The sequence below is a fragment of the Taurulus bubalis genome (genome assembly GCF_910589615.1).
Source record: "Taurulus bubalis genome assembly, chromosome: 5".
Classification (NCBI taxonomy): domain Eukaryota; kingdom Metazoa; phylum Chordata; class Actinopteri; order Perciformes; family Cottidae; genus Taurulus; species Taurulus bubalis.
Window position 1 is genome coordinate 3,170,492 of NC_136593.1, and position 12,588 is coordinate 3,183,079.

Sequence of the window (12,588 nt, forward strand, 5' to 3'; positions counted from 1 at the left end):
CTCCAGACCACTCAGCAAACGTGGCAGAGTTCACATACAGTCAATGTAGAAACAGTGTAATGCCGACTTTCATGACTTCCAAGAACATTACAAGAGCTTGTTTTTCAATAACTAATTATTATCAATATACAGGGTTCATACACATTCTGACCAGTGGATTTCATGACTTTTCCATGACTTTAAACCAAATGTCCATGACAAACATTTAGTGAAATCTGGGTGTAAACAGTAAAAAGTGAGTAAATGTAGTATTTAAACTAACAATGAGAATACAAAGCATACAGTAAACCTTAAATGATTTAAATGAATGAGACAATAGTTTGATTAAAAGAATAAACATTTATATAGATGCCTGTATGTATGCCTGCTTATATTTTGAGTCTTTCTTTTAAAAGCATATTCATTATTTCAAACTCAGCGTAGATGAACGACATGAACACATGAATATAACACATTTACATGACTTTTACTAAACTTTGGGGATTTCAGTTTTTTCAAGGACTTTTCCAGGCCTGGAAATAACCATTTTAAAACTCCATGACTTTTCCAGCTTTTCCATGACCATAAGAACCCTGAATACTTTTCTATTGCTGCCAAACTGCACAGAAGCCTGGCTCAAGGGTGACGTTGGTACCTGGCAAACCATTTAAATGCACTTTTAACAGAATGCCAATGGATTCATGGATAATGGCCTCCATTAACGTGTTCATGTTCGACTCATTACACCCGAACCTGGAGGGCCCTGGGATCAAGACGATTAGTGTTGCTTGGCTTCTTTGAATTCGTACTGGTGGGGTTTGGGAGTGTGAGTGGACACACACACACACACACACACACACACACACGCATAGATTAATTAGGCTTGAATCATGTCAGCTGCTTTTGGAAGGCATAACGATATCACTACCAACCACAAAGCCCCACACTTGGCTTAACTGGTGCGATACTTGTCACCACAACAAGTGTAGAGCCTGTTCTGAAGCAACTTCAATTTCATTACAAACCTAAACGGTTACAGCAGTTTAAGCAAAACAAACATGGAACTGTTCACAACTGTTCATGCCGGCAGCGATAGGAATCAATGATGCAATAGTTGCAACACCTCAACAGCTTCAAGCCGTCTGTCTGAGGTGAACTGTTGCTTAGCATCAGCTACTGCAAGCCATGTCATTGAGTTTCCTTTGAGAAAAATGCAAAGAACTTAATTTAGTTCCATCTTCCTAATTTGTGTTCATGTCGAGGGCTTTTATTGTGAAAGGTTCAAATGGAAGGAGTGCATCTTGGCAACACATTGATACTGAATAGCACCAGATTGGGGTTGCCAGACATTTTTTTGGCATCGTACATTTTTGGAAACCACGGGATACGTTGAATGTTAAAAATACACAATGCGATTGTAGATCCCCCCCCCAAAAAATATTGTTGCACAATGTAATACATGCAAGGGCCTTCGTCCACACATAAACCCTCAACTTTCATCCATCTTAAAGGTTTCGGCAATGTCGTTTGATTGCATTGATTTTGATGTTCTAGCACAATGTCGTCGTGGAATGGAGAGAGAGAGAGAGAGAGAGAGAGAGAGAGAGACATCCACACTTAGTAGTCAGCAGATGTCTGTCATTGTGGAACATGTCATGTCTTTATCTCTTTCCATCTGTCTTTGACTCTCTCGTTCATCCACTCTCTGACTTTCTGCCCGATATTGAAACGGAGGTCGAGGACCATATTACATTTCAAATGGATTCCGGGTTTTAAAAACAAAATAAAAAAGATGAAATGCATCACGAGGAGGACGACGTGTGTCTTTCAGTGAGAAAATATTGCTAAAACTGCTCGTATAGATCTGCACAAAGAAGGAAAGGAGAGACCGTTTCCTCTGACTCTCGTGCAAATGTCATCAACAAAGTGAGTCTTTTCTGCCAGCGACCTCATAGCGCATGCAAGTATCCTTCAAACTAGTTAATGATTTCACAAACACACACACACACACACACACACACACACACACACACACACACACACACACACACACATTTGGCTTCATGACTAACTTCCTAGACAGTTAATTAATAATACTCAGGAAACTGAAAGCACTCGCTGTGTGTGTGTGTGTGTGTGTGTGTGTGTGTGTGTGTGTGTGTGTGTACATGTAAGTATTTCCTGCTTGAGAAACAATGGACTCCATTATGTCTACAGCGGTAGATATTAATGGCCGAGAGTGATATTACTTCCACTATAGAGGCCGACTGGCATTTTGATGTGAATTACAAAACCAGCGACAATTAATGAGAGATTGAGAAATAAAATCCTGCAACACTGGCTAATGCTCTTTGACCGCAGAGAGAATGGGATAATGAAGACTGTTTATACGAGAAACACTTCAATTGATCGTGAGTGAATTGTGGTTTTCAGATTTGGCAACAAACAGCGTATTTTAGCTTAACTGCCTGGTGTTGGTTCATTTTGCTAAAGCAAGCAGAAACAAATCTCTTTTCAATCCCACTGAAAACCAAACAGGATGGACACCAGTGTAGAGTTAAAGACAATTGAAACTAAGAAACACATTCTCGATCGTTGCAGATGACGACTCCCGGTGGTGAAACATAGAACACAGTTTAAAAAGTCGAGGACCCACAACGGAGCCCTGTGGCACTACTTCCACCTCCCGATAAGAGCTCCCTGCTCAGTTACATAAGGCCGCATGCAATCTCTAATCCATTTATCGCCAATGGTTAAGATAAACAACCATCTCCACGACCACAGCCTCATTTCCACATTGAGCACTTATTATTATTATTATTATTATGCATTATTTGGCATATTCAGCCATCTACATCGCATTAAAATGTCCTCATTGCTGAGCTAGAGGTAGAGGAGAGGCGAGTTACAGAAGAGGATGATGGGAGTTAATGAGATGCACAGTCAATACTGATGCACATAAACATGAATTATGAAAGAAGTGATCTGTGTGTGTTAATACAGAGGGATGTTTGTTGTTTCTGCATCATCGTCCTTCAACCTCGCCGAGTTCACAAAGCTTCCGTGCAACATCTTTTCCCTCTGGTAGAGCTTCTGCTTTACATTTTTGCATTATCAATTATTTTGGATAAATGCAAATATAGATAGTGCTTGAGAGCGATACGGTTCCACATCCTAACATTCATTTACCAGCGTTCATACATGTTATGACCAATGCATTTCCATGACTTTAAACCAAATGTCCATTACAAACATTTAGTGAAATCTGGGTGTAAACAGTAAAAAGTGAGTAAATGTAGTATTTAAACCAACAATGAGAATACAAAGCATACAGTAAACCTTAAATGACTCAAATGAATGAGACAATAGTTTGATTAAAAGAATAAACATTTATATAGATGCCTGTATGTATGCCTGCTTATATTTTGAGTCTTTCTTTTAAAAGCATATTCATTATTTCAAACTCAGCGTACATGAACGTCATGAACACATGAATATAACACATTTACATGAACACATGAATATAACACATTTACAGGACTTTTACTACACTTTGGGGATTACATTTTTTTCAAGGACTTTTCCAGGCCTGGAAATAACCATTTTAAAACTCCATGACTTTTCCAGGTTTTCCATGACCGTGATAAGAACCCTGTTTACGTCCTCTCTAAGCGTGATGATTATGTACAACCAGTCACCCTGTAGCTTATCCCGCCGGGCCGTGTTGGGCTTGACACCTGTAGTGTCCCACACAGCGTGGGAGCAAAGAGCTGCTGCTCCTGGGCAGCTGACCCCTCAGGCATCAGGTGTGGATGCCTCCCTGTGGAGGTGCTCCAGGCCCGCCGGCAGACCCTGAACCCCAAGGTGTGAAAGAGCTGGGAGGGCATCCCCTGGGGAGAAGGACGCATGGGCTACTTTGCCGATTTCGGAGTTGTTTGGCAGTGAAACCGGTCACCGTCATCAGAGAGCGGTGATACACCAGCAGGACGCTTCAGTGTTGCCTCCAGCGACCTCCAGAGAGCGAGGCAGGACGTGGGAATGATGTATTAAAGCTTACGGTAGAATATAGAGACGCATTGTCTGGTGTGTGTGTGTGTGTGTGTGTGTGTGTGTGTGTGTGTGTGTGTGTGTGTGTGTGTGTGTGTGTGTGTGTGTGTGTGTGTGTGTGTGAGAGAGATGCTGGGCTGAGACTCATGTAGCGACTATAGAACCCAGCCACCATTACATACACACACACACACACACACACGCTTTCTAACCACTTACATAACACACTCTCCTATTCTAAGACCATGTACACTTCCACTGGGCTGACCGCCTTTTAATTCCACTCTCCTCCTCTTCCTCTTCCTCCTCCTCCTCCTCTGCCCCACATTTCCTTCACAACTCATATTTTACTCGGGCGACATGCAGAGATCATCCTGGCACACGATGTTGCTTTGGGGTCTCAAACGTCCACAATAACGGCTTCATTGCATTGTTGTAATGTATACTAAATTTAAAAAGAAGTAGCAACATGCTAGCTTAGCTTACATCTGATTGTATTTTATTGTGGTTATATGTATTACATTAATTCGTGCTGCTGTTAGATAAGATGCTGGAAAGCACCGTCAACACAGTTTCATAAACCGTAAACATGTTTTGGAGAAGGAAAAACACCAACAAATATGGATAGCAGGAGAATATCATATTTTTCAATAAATACATTTGGACGAGGGCCTGAGAGAAGTACAGAAACGAGGCCACACGTCGCTGCCTGTGTTTCTGTTTGAGAGAGAGGAAGAGCAAGTGGAAGCCGGTGGACTTTTGCATGCAATATTTCTAAATTATTAATAATAATCACTTGAATGTCAACGTGAATGAATATTTGAATCTTTGAACGACTCTACTGATTAAACCCAGCAGGAAACACCAGCAAAAAGAGTTTGAAACCCCACGATGAAGAAGGAGAGCCAAAGAACTAAAGAAGTGATCTGTAAGCCGCGCGACACGTCAGCGCCCGTATTCACCGTCCACCAGGGGGAGCCGGACCGCGGCGAGCGATCCAGCCTCAATCATCGGGTGCTTTTGCAAAAGTGGCAACTGAATATGAACACGAGAGTCAAGAGAGAAGTATTTCTTGCATTAATGTTTAATGCTACTATATTTAAATGACTAAAAAAATGTAAGTGACAAAAAAAAAGAAGAGAGAAGTTACCAGAAGTCGATTGATCCGACTCCTTGAAGGAAGCATGGCCTGATGGGTAATATTGCTCGGTGCTGACGCACTCTGGCCACCACAGGCCATGTAAGGGTATTGCGACACATACGATCATTTCATCCGTCCATCGTTTTTCTTAAAGCGACATCGTGATCTCTTCCACTTCATCGTCTTCGCCCATCTTTCCCTCCACGAGGGACGAAGTGCAAGAGGGCGAAAGAAAGAGCGGCTAAAAGCTAACTGAGGTACAAAAAAAAGAAAAAAGTGACAAAGAAAAGTGAGTCCCATGCAGTCAGAGCACCACAGCATGCGAGAGATGGAGGCTCAGACCCGCAGAACAGGAAGTGAGCATAAAGACAGACAGACAGGCGCATACCGTCTGTTCTTATCTCGAGTCAACAGTCACTGTGGATTCTGTTTCCTTGTTTGGGGTGGGGGTCGCATAATGCTGTTCAAAGCCACGCAGGTCCATATGGCTTCACTCCCGTCTACACACACTAACACAAGCTGAGGCGTGCATCTGGACCATCAGAGTTTTTTATCGTGAGTTTGCCGTCCGGCTGCGTGAGCGCTGCAGCTTTTTGTGGCTTTTTTGTTTTTTTTAAGTCGTGACTTCACTTCGCATCAGATATGAAGGAAGTGGAAGCGGCTGACTCATTACATTTCACACGAGACGCCGTGTCGCTCAACAAAGTGACCTGCTGCAAGGAAGTCTGAGTCAGCAGGATTTTAGAAGAAGGAGATAAAGAGGAACTACACATGTTAACAGCAGATGGCACTTCATGCAAAACTAAATTCCTTATATGCAGAAGAAGAACATCTGAATGTTTGGTTGAACAAGCGGATGGTTTTGGAAGATTAGTCAGTGGCAAGAAAAATAAATATATATATATATATATATTTATATATTTGGCAGGTGATTGGATGAACCATCTGTCAATCAAACTCTTGCCTAAACCAGTGGGAGGAGAGTGAAAAGCATCTTCCCCATCGAGGAAAACCTCCAGTGTTCTTTGCTCTTATTGCAATAAAAAAAATAATATTATTTCCGTTCTGATATACCTGATGCTACGGCAGCATCCACACAAGCCTCTTCAGGAGCCGCCATTTTTGTTTTGAATGTCACACACACACACACATAAACCACACTCATCTCCATACCTTGAAGCCTGAGATGGATTTTTCATGCGATCCATAACGGACTTCAAAGTAAAGCTGGACGATTCACTTTCTGCCGACTAAACAATAACCCGAGGTTCACCCACGCTCTGATCGAGCTTCCTCAGTTGTCGTGGAAATGTAGATGTAAAAACTGTCCAAATATAAATACATAAAAAATTGCCTCTTGCACCTTCTGTCCCATGCAAAACAAAAAAATCCCAAACCTCCTTTACCTCGCTTTAAAGGGTCAAAATGTCTCCATCACAAACCAAGCTTACGACGCGGTTTAACATTTTAAAATGACATTTCAGGAAACTTGTAATACAAAAAGGATTTGTCTTCATGCAAGTAATGAACATGGGAAGTTTCATGGCGATATCCATGAGTGAAGTATTCTTCCCAATGGACAGGCTGTGGGTGTTCATGCTGGTTCATTCATGCTGGTTCACGCGTTCATCAAGATACCCGATACCGTCGTCTACTGGAAGTCTGACGGCAGCTCCTGCAGTGCATCATGGGTGATGGTTTTATTCCCCGTGTCACTGTTTGCTCTCTCGGCTTCCATTTGTTAAAAAAAAAAAACCTACTTTGGGAATGTTGATGTGCTTCCGGCTGAGATTTCACAAACACACAACACACTCTTAATGAGTGATTTAACAAACACTGCAGCGTTTCCCACTTGAATAAACATCCAAACATCCAGTCGGACGCTTGGAAAACTCCTCGTGGCGAACGACTGGATGCAGTTCGTGTTGAAGCAATGCTTTCCCCTCCTTCTCCTCCCATAATCAGCAGCAAGACACAAAGACCGCATTCTAGTCGGAGGCGAGTCTCCGACGCTCACAGTGGCCGATTCAGAGACCTCAGCATCAGAGGGCCTGAGTGCTGGTGCAGGGGCTTTTCCACCGGCGTTCATTCATTTAAAACATGCAGAAAGCTTGCACCAAATAGCAGCAACCCCACTGAGGAAACGTTGGATTGAACCTCCTTCTGCTTCAGCCGTTGTTCACCTTATATTTGTTCCTGCCTCCCGAAAACTGTGCTATGTCCTCATCCACGGTTCAGATTTAATCCATTTAAATTGCTAAAGTACCGTAACCCTTGTGAGCAGAGACGTGTGGTTTTACTTTTTTTTTTTTAAGATCGTTAGGTTTTAATAATTCCGTAAGCTCCTTAAAATGACTAAGCGATTAGAACGTTTCACTAAAACATTCATAAGTCCCTTACAACGTCCCTGTAACCGTGGAGACTGAGGGAGTCTAATAACTTAATATTGATCATGTTCTGACCCGTAAGTGTCTAGGAGTATATCTTTTATTTTGGGGGATTTCCAAGATCCTGCGATCTCATTGGTCCTCAGACTCTTCTGAAAGTGTGTCATCTGACACATGTGGAAGGAGACGGTTATTTACATATGCAGTTTGTCTTGGTGCAAGTAGGTCAATTTTCAATTTCTGCACCGAAAAACACGTTTTTTTGGACTGAATATGCTTCCAAACATGTCAACGCTTGTGTTTACTGTGATTATTATTGCAGATGTATACGCTATGGGAGGTAATCTTTCTAAAAATGTGCAGTATTCCTCTGTGGGATGATGGGAAGGCACCGAACAAAACACTCCCCTGGGGTTCCCGTAGGCTCTCGACCAATGAGGCGCCGGTGTTGTGGCTTGAACCAAATCCACACGTAGGTGAGATGTTAGCGCCTGATGGGGGTTGGACCAGTTCAGGCATTTTATTTTGACAGGCAGGCCTCTTCCTTTGTGTCCCAACACTGACGTGGCCTTCAAGGACTCGCCCAATGCTACGTGCATCTGAGTGTTGAGGTGGAACGGATGCTGGAAGCCGACTGGACTTCTGAATGGCCTTATAGTCCAACAAATGCATTTATTAAAACAAAGCTCAAAACATATATTCCAAGATCTCTTCTTCAATCGCTGAGGCTGATCACCAACAACACCAACTTTAATGTTTGGCACGGCCAAGTGAAAGAACTACAAACTAGTGTCAAATATTCTGTTATCAAGACAAATAGTCTGATAATATGTGTTAGTAGTTTCTGTGAAGGTTCAGCAGAGACAAACTGAAGTTCCTTTTAGAGCGATGGAAAACACGAGGGCAGAAGTCCATGTGCAGCGAAAACAAGAGAAAGCTTTTTAAATGTATTAGAGGACTACATTTACCATGACTTCCTCATTGTGTGATACGTTTTCATAGACGCTCAAGATTTAATTAGCGAGAAATTGCAGTGACCAGAAAACGCCTGGATGTTCTGTGGGCTCAACTTCTTCCACAAATCCCAAATCTGGCTGTTTTTTTTTTAGTGGAGGTCAGTGTGAAGACGCAGAATATCAGAACCATCAACACTACAGTGCAATAGTTATTAAATGAAGTATGAAATGAAGAGCCTAGACAGACAGATGACAGTGATATGAGAGGCGTGGTGGCCGAGCTGCAGCGCCACCATCAGGCTGTCAGAGCACCGCTCTCTCCATCGACAGGAGTTACCGTCAGACACTCGTCACAGTGAGGATGGATGTGTCCACAAAAACAAGAGGGAGGAGAGAGAGAGGGAGGGAGAGAGAGAGAGAGAAATGGGGAGGGAGAGGGAGGGAGGGAGAGAGAGAGAGCGAGAAAGGGGCGTGGGATGGAATAAACCCATGAAGACTGCCATTCATCTGTGTATTTCTGCACTGAAACAGTCTTACTGCGCTGATCTCATAGCACACACACACACACACACACACACACACACACACACACACACACACACACACACACACACTTGTTTAAACGTTGGCGTGTTGACACACAGATCTTTGTATTAATCTCTTCTTTTCACTGCATTGTCTCCATCTGAAGTTATTGTTACTCATACATTTATAAATATGTTTCATGTCTTTTGCTTTGGTAATAAAGGTTGAGTCTGTGCCAATGAAGCAGCTTCTGAATGGAACTGATATAATATATATAGATATATATAAATATATATATATATATATATTATATCAGATATATCTCTCTCTCATATATATGAGAGAGGGAGGGAGAGAGACATAGAGAAAGACAGAGAGAGAGAGAGCGACAGAGAGAGAGAGAGAATGAGAGACAGAGAGAAAGACAGAGAGAGAATGAGAGAGAGAGAGAGGGAGACAGAGAGGGAGAGAGAATGAGAGAGAGAGAGAGATAGAGAGGGAGAGAGAGAGAATGAGAGACAGAGAGAGAATGAGAGAGAGACAGAGCGACAGAGGGAGAGAGAATGAGAGAGAGAGAGAGAGAGAGAGAGAGAGAGAGAGAGAGAGAGAGAGAGAGAGACAGAGAGAGAGAGAGAGAGAGAGAGAGAGAGAGAGAATGAGAGACAGAGAGAGAATGAGAGACAGAGAGAGAGAGAGAGAGAATGAGAGACAGAGAGAGAGAGAGAGAGAATGAGAGAGAGACAGAGCGACAGAGGGAGAGAGAATGAGAGAGAGAGAGAGAGAGGGAGAGAGCCAGAGAGAGAGAGAGAGAATGAGAGACAGAGAGAGAGAGAGAGAATGAGAGACAGAGAGAGAATGAGAGACAGAGAGAGAGAGAGAGAGAATGAGAGAGAGACAGAGCGACAGAGGGAGAGAGAATGAGAGAGAGAGAGAGAGAGAGGGAGAGAGCCAGAGAGAAAGACAGAGAGAGAGAGAGAGAGAGAGAGAGAGAGAGAGAGCGTCTCACTTCACTTCCCCCTTCTTTCTTCTTCTTCTTCTACAATAACAATAACGGGTGAATAACGGAATGAAACGCCATGGCGCTCAAACAGAAGCCAGCGCCGGAGCCAGTCCCTCCAGATGCGCGCAGGGACAAAGAGCAGCTCATACCTGCAGGGCTGGAGCAGACAAAAGCTCCACATCCTCACGAGGGGAATCAAACCAACAACCTCCCGTCATGGGAAGCTACACAGGACGTGGTCTGCACGCGCGTGGAGGCAGCGTGGGGAGGGGGAGGGGGGCATTTCATGTTTAAATGTAAAGATGTAAAACATAAAACATGACCAATGCACCACAGAGCGTGAATCATAACGCGTGCAGCTTCTCCATCAGCGTTAACACACACACACACACACACACACACACACACACACACACACACACACACACACACACACACACAGAAAAAGAAGAAGAAGAAAAGAAGCAGAAACGCAAGAAAAAGCTGCTAATTGGCCATCAGACCCACCCGTAGAGGCACGAGGGCTTCTGTACATACGAGAAAAAACATCTCATCCAGACGCATTACAATCATAAATACGATGGAAATAATCTTAATGATGTGACTTAAAAAAAAAAGCAAAAAAAAAAAAGCACAGTCATCCATTTCAAACACGTTTTTTTCTTCTTTTTTTAGAGGTGTGCAACGAGGATGTAAATGTGTGTTTTCTGCCCCGTTACCTGCTCTGTTGACGTGATGTTGAATATTATGTTGTCCTTTTTTTAAATGTCCTTTTGAGCGCGCGGTCCCGTGTACGTCTCGTCTTGTCCGTGTCCGCGAGAGCGACTGAGGAGGCTGGGACGCGTCGGTAGCTTATATTTTAGCCCGTTTATAAAGCTCTCTTTCCTGACCTTTGTCTGTGTGAACGGGGGGACATGAGACAGTGGAAAAACACCGGCCTGCCTCCTCGCAGAGCAACAGGAGCCGCGTGACGCGCCGCTAGGGCCCGCCTCTGATTTTCTGTCAAGTGCGCCGCCGTTTGCGCGAGCGAAAGTGGATGTGTGCGGAGCTGTGACGCGCCCCGGCGCACCTTTTCCCACCCCAAAACACACACACACACCTGAACCCCGAGGGCCCGCAAAGGTGCCCCCCAGCCCCCCTTTTCTCCTCATCACTGTGCCGTAAAGCAGCTCTCCTCTTCTCTTCATCACCAAACTGCCGACCCCGGAGCGCTTCAAGGCTCCGCCAAGTGATGCGGAAATGTTTCCACTTTTCAGAGTAAGGGGTGTGGAGTTTTACGAGCAGCACGTGAACGCAGCATTGAAGGGGCTTCCCAGTGCTCCCCTTTAGTCGGTTGGTCGGTTGGGTAGCTTAACCGGTTCTCACGGGTACGCGCATCAGATCGCTCCCGTTACGCGCGTGCACACAGCAGGCGCCGGAGTGCACGCGGCGTTGGAAATAGAGGCATCGTGTGAGGAATCAGAATCCCATTTATTGCCATGAATGTTTTCACATAGAAGGAATGTGTCCTGGCTGGAGGTGCATAAGGTTTAACAATGACAATAAACATTTAACTATAAACAATATTAGTATTGATTAAGTGCAATAATGAGAGGAATATTTACAGTTACATCTACTATTCTACAGTAGAGTACAACATTAAAATAAGGAGACACAGAAGCACTGAACAGAACAGGTTTTTAATGGCGAATATCCAGGAAGAAGAAAACCACCGTATTATTACCTATTAATACCTTATTAATATGAATACCTCCTAAATTCAAACTACTTAACATTATGTTATTAAATGCCGGCCTGCACTGTCCCAATAGAGTTTACTGTAAACCGTGTTATTCCATCAGAGGTCAGCTGATTCCTGTTATTCTATTTTTATCAAAAGTATTAACAACATATTGATCCTCAGATGATAAATCCTGATGTATCAGTGATTTTCCCGACTTTGTGTATGATGATGAACGTCAAACTCTAATGTGCAGATTGTTATTAATACTGCAATGTGCTGCAATGGATGCAATGACTTCTTATCGTTTACCTGGAGCAAACTCTCAAACGGGTTGAATCCAGACTGTTGACTTCCACCATGTTGACGTCTGATGAGCCAAAAAGTCTCGCAGGTATTCCAAAACATTACCAATAATCAGTCAGCTTTTATAATATTGCACCGGAGAGCAATCAGCAGAACAAATCAGAGTGAAGAAGGTCGAGAAGAAAACCGACTTTTAGCCGAAAGCATTAGTTTGTTCAGTGAATGGTCAGAAAGACGAGGTCATGTTATTTAACCTTTTGAAAACCTATTTTTAGGCCTCTTCTCAAAAATGTCATACCCAAACTAAAAAAGGTGCATCTCTGCAACCACTACGGCTATTTGAATAATGTTGGTGATATAATATTAGAGTATAATGTGAGTTGTGAGTTCAGATGTGTAAATATCAGTCTACCGTAAAAGTCGGGTTACACGCCGCTACTACCTTCAGTCAGTGTCCCTGTTTGCTCCCCGCTGTAGCCAGCTGGCGCACATGCTAGTTCTCCGCTAACTTCCGCTAGCTCTCTGCT